General features: G+C 45.0%; 1 pseudogene; it reads left to right on the top strand.

The window, feature by feature from the left end:
- Positions 1-2,971, top strand: part of LOC123408833 — a 70,334-nt pseudogene extending 67,363 nt beyond the window's left edge.
- Positions 2,972-16,916: the final 13,945 nt, after the last annotated feature.

The raw sequence follows: 16,916 nt of genomic DNA, 5'->3' as shown, positions 1-16,916 counted from the left end.
TACATATATTAACAAATGATCACGCACTCATGCTATTTCACATTACCACATTAGTATCATTAACCATGATTTCTATTTTAGGTTCTACATGTGGTTTTGATTATGCACTCATTGAATACGTATTATTTTTTGACTAATATTATGTCACACCCTATGTTTGTACCACTTTGCCACAATATGTTTAATTTTTTTTGGAACCGTTTAAAACTTCTTGTGTGCACATGATGATTGAATTTATTGCTATTTTCTTGTTTGCTTATTTGGGTTTTTATTTACAAAAAATATCCTTCTCTCAAGACTCATCTTCTTGCTTCAAATATTTTCCCAATGACCATGCCATGTGTATAGGACCTAAAGCTATTTTTACAAAACATTATTTAGGCCAAAATGCATTTATTCACTTTAGGATTTCCGAAAACCCCTGAATTTTGGTTTGTACTACAAGTCTTCAAATGGGTGGATTGTCTTGCCCCAAAGATTATATATGGAACTTACCGTATACAATACTTCCCAATACCACCAAATAATTATTTTAAAAGTTATTTGTCTATTTTATTTAAATACCTTTTACTCAGGCCAGAAATGATCTTTTGTAGGGAAATAATGTTTTAAAGTTTTCTAAATATTTGAGAAAATATAGGGAAACTTCCACATGATCATTTTCAAAATATTTGACAAAACCCTCCAAAGCCCTTTCTGCGTATTTCAAGATTTTGAAATATTTCTATAAGAAATATTCTAAAATAATTCCAAGAAAATTCTTGCAAGTCACATATGTTATATGTGATGATCTTGCCAAGTTTTATCTTAATCCAAGCTGATTTTGTTCACCAAAATATGCCAAAGCCCTCTCTGACCACAATAAAATTTGAGCAACTCTACATTGCAAAGTTTCTTCAATTACTCTCCAACTTCGCACGTGTTATCTAATCCCCAAATAATGATGCTACACCAAGTTGTGCATTTAGGGGAATAGATTTGCTTAGCTAGATCTATAGAAACCTGATTTTATTAATTTCTAGGGTTTTTCATGTTTACATTGTCAACTTTAGTCAAATGTGCTCAAACCTTGTGATCACTCTTGTTTTTACCGATTATTTGATTCTGATAAATCTCACTACCTTCTCGTGATTTGGGAAAAGCTACATTTTCACCCATTCCTCCATTCTCCTTCATCGCATATTTTTACACATCCCCTACTAGTCACCTTCTACCTTGAGTAAGAATTTTGGGCCAAGAATCAATCATGGAGCAGGGTGAAAACTCCATTTCTACCCCTGTATAGCAAAGTCAGCAACAATTTTTACCTCTCCTCTCACCTCTACCCCATCGCCTCCCCTTCAAGACATCCAAGGGCATCTTCACATGCTCGAGCAACCACTACTAGGAAAAGGCTTGCTAATGGGGCACCTATTTTGGCTACTAATGGCGCATTATAGGTGCGCCTCTAGCATCACGCCATTAGATTTTTTTACTAATGGCGCACCACAAGTGCGCCATTAGTATCTGGTATACTAATGGCGCACCAGGCAGTGCGCCATTAGTATTGCTCACGGTGCGCCATTAGTATGCCTCCCAGGTGCGCCATTAGTATGCCTCTCAGATGCGCCATTAGTATGCCTCCGAGGTGCGCCATTAGTATGCCTCTCAGGTGCGCCATTAGTATGCCTCCGAGGTGCGCCATTAGTATGCCTCCCAGGTGCGCCATTAGTATGCCTCCCAGGTGTGCCATTAGTATAGCCCATGGTGCTCCATTAGTATCTGGTATTCTAGCATATATATGTTTTGTTTCAAAACCACAAATTCAACAACACATAACATATATATATATATATATATAATACATAATATGTGCCTAATAGTTTACTGATCCAGAACACATAACATATATGCAAAGTTGCATAACAAATTTCATGATCCATATATCAAAATTCCATAGCATCCATACATCCAAAATTCCATAGCATCCATATATACATATAGTTCCATAGCATCCATACATCCAAAATTCCATAGCATCCATATATGACATCCTAGAAATGGCCTTCTCCCTGTTACCCTGATTTGACTCTACACTCTCAGCCCTACTTGAGGAAGAGCAAAACGTATGTCCTGGTACCAAGTTCATTCCCCGAATCAATGAGACACTTGCAGCAGCAGGATACTATGAAGCTGCTAATGGAGAGGTCAGCATAGAGCAATTCGGCCAACCATGGCTTCCCCAGAGCATAGATAAACCCTTGCTGGCAATGCAAATGAGCATCACTGCGCCTATCTCGATGCCTCTTGCTCCAGGGTGTGATGAAGAGTGCCTCACGACGGCACTAACCAGAGGGTACATGAGCCTGGATAGTGCCCTGTATCCACAAACAGGAGCAATGATCCCGAGTTACAACACAGAGGCATCAAAATTAGGATTCTTCAATGGTAGTGGTGGTAATAGCAATGGTATGGTGGTGTTAGATATGAATGACATCGGCGAGTATCAGAGGATGATAGAAGGTGAAGGACTGACCAGAACATATAGCGACACAAATTCCATGCAAGGGGGCTATAGCAACACTGCAGAGATTTAGGTAACATCCGGAACCTAACATTTAAGTAATATCATGTTGCTTAATTACAGTAGTGCCAAACTTCCATGCAGCACTGGTAAAAGAAACATGCTCAACTATAAAATTAGCTTAAAAATGTTACTTATTTGAAATCTCTTTGACTTAAACAACTATAGCTACAAGTATAATTATACCATTGAATCATGGATATGATCACCACAACTGCACAAACTAAAGTCTGCGTTCTGTTTTGAGTTGTGCAACCATAATCCATAGTTTTCCCTTGATCCTAGTAAAATAAGGCTACAACTTTACAAGTTCTGTCACAGGAGAAGTGCTTTTAGTTCAAGTTATTGTAGACCTGTTGTATTGCATCAATCTGTTCTCACTTGATGACATTCTTACAGTGAGTGTGATAGTTAGAGTCTCCAGAGAAGTGATTTGTAAATAGAATTGTGTCCTTGTCAAAATAAACAGTATCAAGAATTACCCAAACTATTTGTCATTATAAGGTCTCCCTACTTGGTGTACATAATAACAACTAGCAGGCAATAGGCGCGGCGACACGCCACGCCCGTGGTTGAGTCCATGCATATTTGTGTGTTGTTTTTTCTATGAAGTAGGAGAAGGGGTGGCAGTGGTATTAAGGGCGCGCGAGCATGCCGCGTAGTAAATCCATTGTCCAATTAAAACTAAGTCATGTGCATACCTGACTGTACTATATAAATTAAGCTGGAAAATAAAACATGTGTTACCCAAAGAATTATTCTTACGTCCAACAAATTGTGACTCTGTCTCGCCATGATGACCCAGAAGGTACCGACATTAGCTCATTGATGCATACAACATGAATCAGATTTATAAAAAGCACATTGTAATGTAAATATGTATGAATGATGAAAAGTATAACTTCATTGTTACTCCTATATCTGTGATGAAGATTCTTAAAAGACAACAATGATCTATATATCATGAGTATTATAACATTAGATATTTATTTGGAGTGGCATACTAAGAGTTTACATTTCTCATTTGTTTAAGTTAGCTTTAAATAAAGGAATGCATTGCAAGAGCATACGTCGTTTTAATCTCTTTGGACGAAGATCAGTGCTAGTTGTGCTAAGTGCTAGTTGTGCTATCAACATATTTCTTCAGCCCTTGTTTTTTCAGTGTGTGGTTTATATTTTTGTCTAGTGCAAAGTACTGACAGTGCTATAAAACCAATTAAATAGAGTGTATACTACACGGGAACATAAAATATGAATTGGTGGAGAAAAATGATCTAAATGAAAAAGGAGGAATGAGAATAGCTGACATACCCGCATATCACAAACATGCTGAGTTGAACCAAGAAAACCAATTTTCAGCCTACTTTAAGCAAAAAAAAACTCAATTGCCCTATGTGAGCATGATGAAGCAGAGAGGCAAAAGCAATCTATATGATATTGTTCTGTGATTGCTATCTTGGCATACATTACATATGGGTGTGTAACTTTTAGTATTAAATTGGTGCTGAAATGGTGCTATATAATGTTTGTGTAAGTGTTGCAAAAACTGATGATATTTTCTTTCTCTTCTACGAATACAACAATTTTCTGTATGCAGACAATGGGCACAGTTAATCCATCCTAGAAAAGTTTTCTTCTGCTAAACTGAGATCCAAAATATGATTAATAAGTTATAGGCAAGAGCAGAGGAGCCAGAAAATCATTGATTTGGGTACTAACATTCTAGAACAAAGTGAACTGATATGGCAAAAGTTTTTCCTCTGCTACACTTAAGAAAATACAGCAAAATAGCACATAGGTAGATGCATTGAGCACAGTCTATCTCCATCGCATATCGCTCGACCTTTTTAGAGCTAAATACAATAGTAGATTTAAATAATATAACTGATGGAGTGAGCATAGCCACCAAAATGGCTGGTCTTCAGTGAGGATCTCCGTAGCAGCATTCTAAAAACAGAATTAGTTAGAGAAAAGACACAACATAGAAATTTTGAAAAAAAAAACAATTAATCCAGTGGAAGTTTTCTCTGCCAAGAAACTTATTCTTAATTACCTATGAAAAAGGAGTTTGTGTTAATTTATTAGCTCGGTGTTAAGTTTGGTCGGCATGGTGAGACACATTATATAGTATATCATCTAAGGAACAAAACTGATTTCATCATATAGCATCATACTACTCATCTTGACACTATGAATGGCTTTGATTTTTTTCTGATTATAAGTTTGCAGACCCTATGAAAACCCCACAAATTATGCTGTGCAAGAAATAAAAAGTAGATATGACTTTCTACAAAAAAGCAAGTTGATAAAACACTTGCCCAAGCAGGAGGAAGCAAAGTTGTTGTTGACGCGCCGGAGTACGTGAAGTTGGAACAAAAAGGGTATGCTCAGTATACAATAGACTTGCAAATTTAGAAGTACAAAGATGAAAAACTCATCACCTCGTGCTGTTGTTGCTGGATTGTCGTGCTTCAACTGAGCACGCACATAAATTAGTTATCTCTCACCTGCACATTTTCCATGGAGGTAGAGCTATGGGCTGCCATCCCCGTGTGCATGATGATGTTGTGCGCATTGTACAGCCGTGCATGGTGATCTTTATCAACTAAAATCATCTTAATAGTTATCACACTCCAGCAACTTAGGTTATATGGCTCATCCATTCTTCAAGATAAACGCCGCCACATAGAATGGGGAACACTGATTGTTGGGGTTGTCCTGCACACACAAAAGTGTCCTAATTGGATCACAAACCAGCTAAGGGCTTCTTGTGTACCTTTTCTTAAAAGTAGAATGATGCAAGAATATGATCCATGATCAATGAAAAAAGACCGAATTTGTTATGCTATTTCTCTGCGGTTGTAGTTGTAAGCCGGGTATTTCTACATGTTAGAACATGCTTGGATACAGAAAATTCGAAGAAAACTTGCATAAACCGGCCTAATTCTGCATAGGGAAAATGATTTTATATGATATATTGACATTATAAATATTAAATACGTAGAAAAATAAACATCATATAGCCCATACATATTTCTTTTAGAGATTGGCTTCTGGCACATTGCCCATAAATAGCAAAGATCAATCTGATGTAATTCAAAAGACGACCTGAAATAGATAAAAAACATCATATTGTTTATAGGCAAGGAAAATTGTTTTTTAGCAGATTTCTCCATTTCTAGGTCTTCATGAAAGAGCGAGGAAAATGTGCAGGATAGGTGGAGCATAAGAGGTGTCAAAATATGGAGAAGCTGCTGCTGAAAGAGGTCTGCATTTGTACATGAGGAAGATGCTAGGGGACGATGAGGACTCACCGCATCCTTCAATCCTCTAGGTTCAGAACAATTGGACAGACAACTCAAGTGAACTAGCAGCAAGGGAACACAAATTTCACCTCATCATCTTCCACCTCCTGCCAATCCTCATCGTCTGTCCTTCATCCTGCAAAATGGCAGAGCATTACTTGTAAAAAGTTCTTTCCAGCTCCAGCACAAATGGGGTGCCCGAGATCCTACAGCCAAGAACTCTAAATCCCCACCAGCTGGGCACAAGAAACATGCCAAGAACGGCATAAAGAACACCCAGACGTGCCAAATCTCACAAGACAAGCGAGATTTTGGAGAAAAGATCATGGAGCAATCATCACCCAAGGTACTGGGAACTCACCGTATCCTTGTCGGCGGGACGCGGCGAAGGTCCTGGCGGCTGAGGCGGGGGCGCCGAGGTGGGAGGCACCGAAGCGTCGAGAGATGGCTACAAGTAATGGAGCGGAGGGTGCGGTCGATGTTCTCGTGGGCGGTGCGGGCGACGTGGGTGTGGAGTTGGATGGGGCGCATGGCAGCGTCGAGCGCGGAGAGGCGGCTGTCGAAGGAGCCGAGGATGGAGACGACGGCGTCCGTGGCCGCCTGGCTCCGGCCCAACGATTCCCGCAGCAGCGCTCCTCCTCCGTGACCCTCCATCCCGCTGCCCGAGGACGGATGCTCCTCCTCCTCCTGGAGAGCTTGGGCCGGAGAGGCGGGGCGGATCTGGGGGACGGGATCCGGGGCTGCGCGCTGGCTGCGCGCAGGCACAGCGGAGCGCGGGGAGGTCTTGGGGACGGGATCCGGGGCGGATCCGGGGGACGGGATCCGGGGCAGGCACTGCCCGTTAGCAATGGCGCACCCCGGAGCGGTGCGCCATTAGATTTTTTTTGATAGCAATGGCGCATCCCCATGCAATGCGCCATTAGTAAATATTTTTTTATATAGCAATGGCGCATTTCACAGAGGTGCGCCATTAGTAATCTTTTTTTTTTGGATAGCAATGACGCAACCCAAAGAGGTGCGTCATTAGTAATATTATTTTTTTTGGATAGCAATGGCGCTCAGGGGGGAGGGAGGGGGTGGGTGGTGCGCTCTACCGATTCTGTTCGGGGGAACCGAGCGAGGATACAGGGGAGGGTGCGGGGGTCGTCGGCGGCGGTGGAGCGGGGGAGGGTGTGGTGTGTCGTCGGCGGCGGTGGAGCGGGGGAGGGTGCGGGGGGTCAGCATCGGCGGTGCAGCGGGCCGGGGAGGGTGCGAGGGATCGTCGGCGGTGGTGGAGCGGGGAGGGTGTGGGGGGTCGGTGGCGGCGGTGGAGCGGGGGAGGGTGCGGGGGGTCGGCGGCGGCGGTGGAGCGGGGGAGGGTGCGGGGGGTCGGCGGCGGCGGTGGAGCGGTGGCCATTAGTAGTTCTGCAAAAAAAATATAGTAGTGGCGCACCACCTACAAATGCGCCATTAGTAACCCTGGTTACTAATGGCGCACCAGCTGGTGGTGCGACATTAGTAGTTTTGCAAACAAAAAAATTATAGTAATGGCGCACCACCTACAGATGCACCATTAGTAACCCTGGTTACTAATGGCGCACCAGCTGGTGGTGCACCATTAGTAGTTTTGCAAAAAAAAAGTAGTGGCGCATCGAGTGTGTGGTGCGCCATTAGTATCCATCACATTAATGATACACCTGCACATGGTGCGCCACTACTATATAGTAGTGGCGCACTACTTGTCTAGTGCGCCATTAGTGTCTATATCATCTACAACCCTTTTCCTAGTAGTGAACTAGTGGATAACGGGGACACACCCAGAATGCGTGCAACATGCCTTGGCATGCAATAAGCATGCTCTGGAGCATGCTAAAGTGCGCTCCCGCACTCAATATATCATCTTGCTCTCTCAAGATCATGTTCTTTGCTTGTTTTTCAATTTAATTGATTTGTTGCGGATCTTCTCAAGATCCTTCCATCTTATCAAATTTTTACTTCAGTTTCCTACATAAGTGTTGTCGAAATTTTGTGTGAATACTTGCTAGTTTATCATATCATTCTTCATATCTGTGCAACCTTCAAGGATCGTTGGTTTCACTAGTTTGTCAAAGAAGCGACTAAGTTTTACCTATTGCTCTTTCTATGCCTCTTCCCCTTTCATTCTTAGATCTCGGGGCGAGATCTCTTTTTAGGACAGGAGACTTGTAACAGCCCGAGACCGACGCTCCAGAAGATTCCCCTCTTATTTCTTTGTCGTCGTCTTATTATTTGTTTGATGCATTCATCTTTGTGTCATGCTCATCATCTGCATTGCATCGCCACTCTGTTGCCCCAGTTTTCAAATCAACATCCATAATTAGTTGTCGGTTCCCTCCGTTTTTATCGTTGATCGTTTCGAGACCAACCACGCACGCACGTGTCCGTAGCATCGATAACATATTGTTTTCTAAGTGCGTATAAAATATTCTCGGATTGGCCTGAAACTTGGCGTGCGGTCTTATTTTAATATACGTAGGTCGCGTGCCAAATTTCGTCGCAATCGGAGTTCGTTTGATACCCCAACCATTAAACCTATAGCGGCCCTATAGCCGGCCCATTGACGGACGTCTTTCGTTGTTTTAAACTCTATCACCGGGTTGTCCGCTTTCCCTCTCTTCTATGCCTAGCCCCCTCTCCACACTGCACAGACCCTACGTGCAACCTAGCCTGAAGACCCTGTAATACCCCAAAACATGTCCGCTATTTGTTTGGTCTACCCTAGCCTATATTTTCTCGACCGTCGGATGACGATGGGAGAGACCAAATAACCCCCTAGCCAAATTCACCTATTATTTATATAGAAATGTAGTCCACGTACAACCTAACCCTAGAAAAATCCCTAGCCCTCCTCCCATTACGCGCCGCGCCGCCACCCATTCAATCCTCCCTCGTGGTCCCTCTCGATCCATTCCACCAAGCAGAACTCCCGACCACCTCCCTGGATTTCCGCAGCCACGCAACAACAGCAAGCCACAGCCTCTAAAGGCCGAGAGCCTCGTACCCCTCATCTCTGGCCTCGATCCATGGTGGATCATACCAGTACCGGCGAGTGCCACCACAAGGTCGTGACAGCCTCGAGCATCATGCCCCTGCATCTTCTCCCTCTCTCCCCGTCTCATCTCTCACTCTCCAGCAACCTCTCTCTCCCATCTTTCCCCTGCAGGAACGACCCCCATGGCCGGCTGGAGCATGAGCCCCCGCCAAGGCCGTCGCCCAATGCCGAAGCTTGCGGCTGTTCGACCTCAACACCGCCGGAAATGGGTCCCCTGCCTCGCCCTCCTTTGGATCCAGTGCTCTCCATCGGACCCGAGGACCTCTGCAAGCTTCGCCATGCTCGTTCCTGGTCGTTGTCAGCCCTGTCTCGAACATCAGGAGGTCTGGTGCTTACAGCCATGGAGCGGCCAAGGGAACCGCAACGCCCCAGCGCAGCCGCTTCGCCCCGCCGCCTTTGCCTTTGCCGCTAGGCCGACCCTCGCCGGAGGAGCCTCCGCCCCACACCTTGCCGCGCCGGATCCCGTAACTTGTTCATCCGCCTCCATCGAGCGTAGAGATCGAGAAGAGGCTTGATCTGCTGCCCGCTTGCTGCGCTGTGCGTCGGCCGTGCACGCACATGGCCCATCAGCGCCCGGCCCGCTGCTGCATCCCCGAGTGAGCCCCGCACGCTGGCGCCCTCTCCTTTCCCCGCACGCTGGCGCCCTCTCCTTTCCCCGCTATGAGCAATTGCACGATCTGATACTCTGTTTTCCCTAGATCCATCCGACATATTAGGTTATTCAGATTTTGCACTATATTCCTGCCGTGGTACATGCAATAGCTCGAGTGGATAGTGCCATCCCGAGTGATACAATGACACCGGGCCCTAGCGCCCTGTTGACTGATATTGAGATGACCAGTTGACCACCTGTGTGGCCCCATTGCAGTGGCTAGCCCAGCCTATCTCTGTTGCTCGTAGTTTTTATTTTGTCTAAGTACTGTAATTTAGTTGGATGCAACGACGGATAGGAACGAGTTATATATATAAAATGACTATAATTTCAGGTAGGTTAATATTTTCTAACTCTCATGCTTATTGAAAATTGTTAGCCGTGTTGTTTGCATCGGTTTATGCTTATTGAAAATTGTTAGCCATGTTGTTTGCATCGGTTTACGTGTAGACATGATAGAAATGGTTTAATCCATAGTTAATTAACCATAGCTTCGTTAGAGATGAGCCATATATGTAAATGGACAAGAATGACGAGTAGAATCACGTGAACCAATTTGTTTGGTCGTTTAACTAACATAAAATATGATTAGGACAAATCTGCACAGGTTACAAAGTTAACACGTGGGGTCAGTTCGAAAATGCTATATGTCGTTTCCGGCCTCATTTAAAATGCTTAGATAAGTAGATTATTCGTGCTTCACCGCTTTCCATGTTCAGCAACATTTAATATTGTCGTGTACCTAAACGGGAATGAACTAAATAAATCGTATGGGGAGTTTTGTCAATATGCAACTCGTTGCATATTGATCTTCAATCAGTGTGTAGCTTTTGACTGTTGTGAATTTCCATGCCATGCCTTGCATAATTTAAACTCGAAATACATTATATTAGGGTGTACATCATATCATGCATGTGTGTGGTGAATATCGTGTGTTGAATATTATTTCCGGTTTGCTTCGTCTCGATAAAGTTCCGCAAGCATGTCGGAATGTGAGGACCCATTCGACTAGTCGATTCGTCTGCTTCAGGGAGTCGTTCTTCTTCCAAGCAGGATCTCAGGCAAGATGATCATTTCCCTAGATACCATTACTATCAATGCCATGCTAGTTTTATCGTTTCTTTGTCTCGTTGCCTACCACATGTTAAATGTCAGCCTCTCAACACTGCCATAAAAACCTTCAACCTGTTCACAACCTAGCAAACCACTAATTGGCTATGTTACCAGTTTCTTAACCATGTGTTAGCGTTGCTAGTTGCACATGAAGTTGCTTCCATGTGATAACGTGGGTTGCTTGTTATATCACCATATTAATTGCTATTTAAATTAATGCACCTATATACTTGGTAAAAGGTGGAAGGCTCGGCCTTTCTAGTCTGGTGTTTTGTTCCACCTTTGTCGTCCTTAGTTTCGGCTACAGGTGTTATGTTCCATATTTGAGCGCTCCTAACATGCTTGAGGTTGTTATGGGGACCCCTTAGATTTTGGTTTTGGGAAAAGCTCGTTTGGCAAGGTCCAACATTGATACTATTTTCTTAATAACAAACTAAAATATGCATAGGGTTTGGTGACTCCGTGGATATTAATCAACCCCCTGGGCCAGTGCTCCTCATGAGTATTGGTCCACCCACCTAGCAGTCGGCGGTGCCACCTCGGGGCAACTCGAGGGGGTTTTAGGCTATCGTCCACTTTGCATAGACGGTTGACGCCCGTAGATAGAGAGCGCACGGCTCTAGATGCGGACCTGGCTCACCGGGTGGCCTTGCTGGACTTGTTTTACCTTTCTCGAATGCCTTGTGCGAGATATTCCAAGGATACTTTGGGCTATCTCGAGGTTGAGGTTTTCCAATAGGAACCCGAGGAGATCACGGGTTTCCCTGATCGAGGACATTCCGTCGCAGCATGTGGTAGTTTGTGATGGACTAGTTGGAGCACCCCTGCAGTGTTAAATCTTTCGGAAAGCCGTGCCCATGGTATGTGGCAACGTGGAAACTTTGTTTAGCACCTATTCTAGATAACCTGAAGTAAACTTAATTGAAACTTGCCAACTGTGTCCGTAACCGTGACATTTTCTTCTCGTGAGTTATGTATCCACAAGAGGACACGGTGGGGTTATGTCTGACGTAAGTAGGGGTTTAGGGTCATTCATTTGATCATTATTAGTTCACATCCGATTATGCGTAGATCATCCCCCCTTTTTTATTCTTGTACTCGTAAGTTTCCCACCTCAAATAAATGCTTAGTCGCTTGCTGCAGCCTCACCACTTAACCATACCTCACCCATTAAGCTTTGCTAGTCTTGATACCTTTGGCAATGAGATTGCCGAGTCCTTGTGGCTCACAGATTACAACAACACGAGTTGCAGGTATAGGTAAAATGATATTAAGATGTGAGTATGATGATTGTTCATTGGAGTTTCTTCTTCTTCTTCGTCATCGATCTAGGATGGGTTCTAGGCCGGCAACCTGGGATAGCAAGGATGGACGTCGTTCTTTTATCGTTTGATTTCATCTGTAGTCGGACCCTGCTCTTCTTCATGATGATTGTATATTATTGTATTGATGTGACTCTGATGTAGCTTGTGGCGAGTGTAAGCAAACTCTTTATACTCATCTTCTGAGTACATGTACTTGTAACAACACCCATTCTTGTGAAACGACGAGCTGCGTTTCGATCCGTGTTGAGGCCCTCGCGCCAAAATAAGGATAGGACCACATCTTAGGCGTTACAGAAACACCAAACCTTAATATTTGAAAAAAATGACACCATCTCAAGTGAAAGTTAGTCAAGTTCCTTACACATCCAGAAAACACCCATTCAAGTCGATGCAAAATACAAGGAAGTGCTTGACTCAAACAACCTAAAAAGTCACTTGGTGGCCATGACGCCGCGGGAGCATCAGTCCATTGATGACGTGAGCTACGGAGGCCTGCCCATCAGGTGGGGTGGAAGCACACCCCTAAGCTTTCAAGGGCCCACGAGGTCCCGACACCTCGCGAGCCATGCGTGGCCTGTCGCTCTTTCAACTTGCCGATCTCTTGAGCGACGAATTCGAGTGCTCCTAGTGACTGTCGCAACACTTCTAGCTTGTAGGGGCGCGTGCCATGACGCTCCCCATGCGGTCCCCTAGCGCCCCCTCATCACGTCGACCATCCAAGGCGGGTCCCAGGTGGGAAACCCCAAGCCCGGCCTGACGTGGGCGCCGAGCACGCCTTCTATGCCGGAGTCGGCGGCGCCGGCTCGGCACGCGAGACTATACCGGTGTCTCGTGCAATACCCTTTGCCCCGGAAGGGTCTGGGGCAAAGAGCAGCAGCCGGCCCAGGTGAGGGTTGTCACCGAGGTTGTCCCTTCCGCTGTTGCGGCAGTCACCTTTGCGTCTGGCAGCGCCGGCGCCATTTCGACGCCAAGAAGCACGCTTACTACAGGAAGTCATGATTACCTAGCAGTCCTCTGTGTTGTGAGTGCGCGTGTTGTAGTTGGTGTAGAACATCCCGCCGAATGTTTTGGGCACGCCGCTGCAGGGGCCCGATAGCGGCCCAAATCGGGTTACCGAGAACCGAAGGAGCAGCAGCATGGCTCGAGGCGGAACCTTCTCGGGACCCTCGGGCTATGCACCGAGCGAATCACCGCGCGACAGTGGAGGCGGCTTGCTGGCCGAGCCCCCTGCTTTGGGGGCAGGGGGTGGGGAGTTCGAAGAGGGACGTAGGGCTCCAGGCCCTCCTGGCGACGGTGACGAGCTCGGCGATGTAGTCTACCCAGGCATCGTAGCCTCCATGTGTTGGGCGGTGGCGGAACAGTTCGCTTGCCATGAGCAGCGCATCCTGTGCTTTTAGGTCTCCTGGGGGTATGGTGTCTGGCATTGAATTGGGCACTTAAATTTGTCGCACATGTACTTCACTTGCTCACGCAGCTTGCAAAATTTCAAACTCTAATTCGATTGCTTTGGCATCACTATCCACCTCGCCAATATTGATGTCATTCATTATGCCGCTCTCGTCGTCCTCGACATACATATACCCCCTTTATCGATGCCTCTTGTTGTGGCCCTAAAACGAGTAGAACAAGATATGTCATGCATGTACACATATGAACAACGGATAAAATTAGTCACGAAGGTATACATATAACTAACCCAATTTATAAGATGTTCCTTGACAAGACGGATATTCCATAGCTACGGCGAATATCGACAAAACGAGCATTGCTTGACACAACGTGTTTAAAATTATGTCTAACGTTACGTAGGGTTCCGGCGCTGAGCACTTCATGGCCTTGTTGACGGCAACGACGCCCGCCTTGAAAGACTTTGCAAATCGGATGTTGAGCACCATCTGTATGCAATAACCCGACATGTGAGACACCGACTAGATTGATTGCGGCCGCGTCATGCGAATTCTGTTTGGCAAGCTTGACGTTGGTGGACAACCTAGGCGACGAATCCTCGGCGAAATGTTGGCGGCAGTTTTGTACCTCACTAAAGAGACCCAAAGACTCGTCACTTTCGTCCTCCTCTTGGCTGAAAGCATGCATCATTGAATTGAATTCTTGTTCCCTTGGTGTGAACGCATCCATGCGTAGATAAGAAAGGCCAATGGTAGTGTTTTTTATGCTGGAAACGAAGGATGGTAAAGAGTGGATAGCATAACCAATGGTCTGATTGCATGCAAAAGATTCTTTCCTAACTACGACGATTAACTATAGTAAAAGATCGTGGCTTTTTTTCTTTTTCGATCGGCCAAGATTTTAGCTTAGGAGATATTAGCTTTCCATACGTGTCTGATGGAGGGGTAAACGTGGAATTATCATGGATTAGACTATATACACCTTACATTCTGGAATTTTTGTAAAAAAATACAATTTAGATAAAGGAACGGAGGGAGTAGATCTGTTCCATTATGCCTAGCTAGGGGCGTTAAACAATAGATCTTGTTGGGAGGCAACCCAATTTTATTTGTTTTGCTTTTATTGTTGTTTCTGTTTTTGAGTGCTGCACTGTCACGCCCAAGATATGACCCTATCCTCAATTTGGCACGAAGGCCTCGTCAGGGATAGAAGCGCATCTCGTCGTGTCGCAAGAATGGATATCGTTACAAGTACATGTACTGAAAAGAAGAGTTATACATAGAGAGTTGGCTTACACTCGCCACAAGCTACATCAGAGTCACAACAGTACGTTACATAACCATCAAGAGTAAGAGCAGAGTCCGACTACGGACGAAAACAAACGACAAAAGAAGAACGACGTCCATCCTTGCTATCCCAGGCTGCCGGCCTGGAACCCATCCTAGATCGATGAAGAAGAAGAAGAAGAAGAAGCAACTCCAAATGAACAATCAACGCGCTCGCGTCCAGTAACCTTTACCTGTACCTGCAACTGGGGTTGTAGTAATCTGTGAGCTACAGAGGACTCAGCAATCTCATTTCCAAAGGTATCAAGACTAGCAAAGCTTAATGGATAAGGTATGGTTAAGTGGTGAGGTTGCAGCAGCGACTAAGCATATATTTTGTGCCTACACTTACGTATACTAGAAAATAAGAGGGGGATGATCTACGCATAACGAACGTGAACTACTGATGATCAAATGATTGATCCTGAACACCTACCTACGTCAGACATAACCCCACCGTATCCTCGATCAGAGAAAGAACTCACGAAAGAGACAGTCACGGTTACGGACACAGTTGGCATATTTTAATTACGTTAACTTCGAGTTATCTAGAACCAGTGTTAGACAAAGTTTCCACGTTGCCACATAACCGCGGGCATGGCTTTCCGAAAGATTTAATCCTGGAGGGGTGCTCCAACTAGTCCATCACAAATTACCACAAGCCACATAGAAATCCTCAATCACGAAGCTCGCGATCTCGTCGGATTCCCTAGTGGAAAACCTCAGCTCTGAGATTACCCAAAGCATCACCGGAATCCCGATGCACAAGATATCTCGTCAAAGGTAAAACTAATCCAGCAAGGCCGTCCGACGTGTCGACGATCCTGATAGGAGTCGCGTACCTCGTTCTCAGGACACGACGGATGAGCTAGACGTCGGGATCGCTAAACTTCCGGGTGACCAGAGGGGCGCCGGACATCGCTCGGGTGGGACCAACACTCATGAGGAGCACTGGCCCGGGGGTTGATTAAAATAGTCCGCGGGTGCCGGCGGGTCCCTATGCATTATTATTAGGTTATTAGGCACATGTAGTACCAAAGTTGGGCCTTGCAAGACCAGCTTTAATCTAAAACGAATTATCAAGGGGGTCCCCATAACAACCCCGATCGTGTTAGGAGCGCTCAATTATGGAACATAACACCGGTAGTCGGAAACTAAGGGGGCAAAGGTGGAACAAAACACCAGGCTAGAAAGGCCGAGCCTTCCACCTTTTACCAAGTATATAGGTGCATTAAATTAAATAGCATTTAATATGGTGATATAACCAGGAACCCATGATTTCACATGGAAGCATCTGCACCTGCAACTAGCAACGCTAACACAGGGTTAAGCAAGCGGTAACATAGCCAATCAGTGGTTTGCTAGGTCGAATAGGTTGAAGATAATCATGGCATTGTTGAGAGGCTGATATTTAACATGTGGTAGGCAACGAGACATAAACGACAGCAACGGTAAAACTAGCATAGCAATGATAGTAATGGTATCTGGGGAAATGGTCATCTTGCCTGAGATCCCGCTTGGAAGAAGAATGCCTCCGTGAAGCAGATGAACCGACGTAGTCGAACGGGTCCTCACAATCCGGCACGCGTGCGGAGCTCTATCGAGACGAAGCAAACCAGAAACACAAATCATCACACGGAATTCACCACACGGTGCACAACACAAATGATGCATGAGCAGCTGGATACATGCAAGTCACGGCATGACAATTCACACAATCAAACACTACACATTAAGTGAAGTTCAATATGCAACGAGTTGCATATTGACGAAACTCCACGTTAATTATTTAGTTCTATCCCGATTAGGTACACGACAATATTAAATGTGGTTAAACATGGCAAAAGGTGAAGCGTAATTAAACTACCTATCTAGGCATTTTAAATGAGGTCGGAAATGACATATAGCATCTCCGAAACGATCTCACATGTTAATTTACAATTCTGACCAGATCTGAACTAACACATTTAATTGGTTGTTAAACAGCAAAAAAAATAGGTTCACGTGATTCTACGCGTCATTTCAAGCAATCTACACATAAAGAACATCCCCAACGGAGCTACGGTTCAAAAGATACAAGCACCGCAAGATATGATGGCATGAATGCAAAATGTGTGCAACGACGGTCACGGGCACTTCAAAACATACAAACAGCA

Source organism: Hordeum vulgare, chromosome 7H (genome assembly GCF_904849725.1).
Source record: "Hordeum vulgare subsp. vulgare chromosome 7H, MorexV3_pseudomolecules_assembly, whole genome shotgun sequence".
NCBI lineage: Eukaryota > Viridiplantae > Streptophyta > Magnoliopsida > Poales > Poaceae > Hordeum > Hordeum vulgare.
Note: the sequence above shows the minus strand (reverse complement) of the source record. Positions and strands in the feature narration are given on the sequence as shown.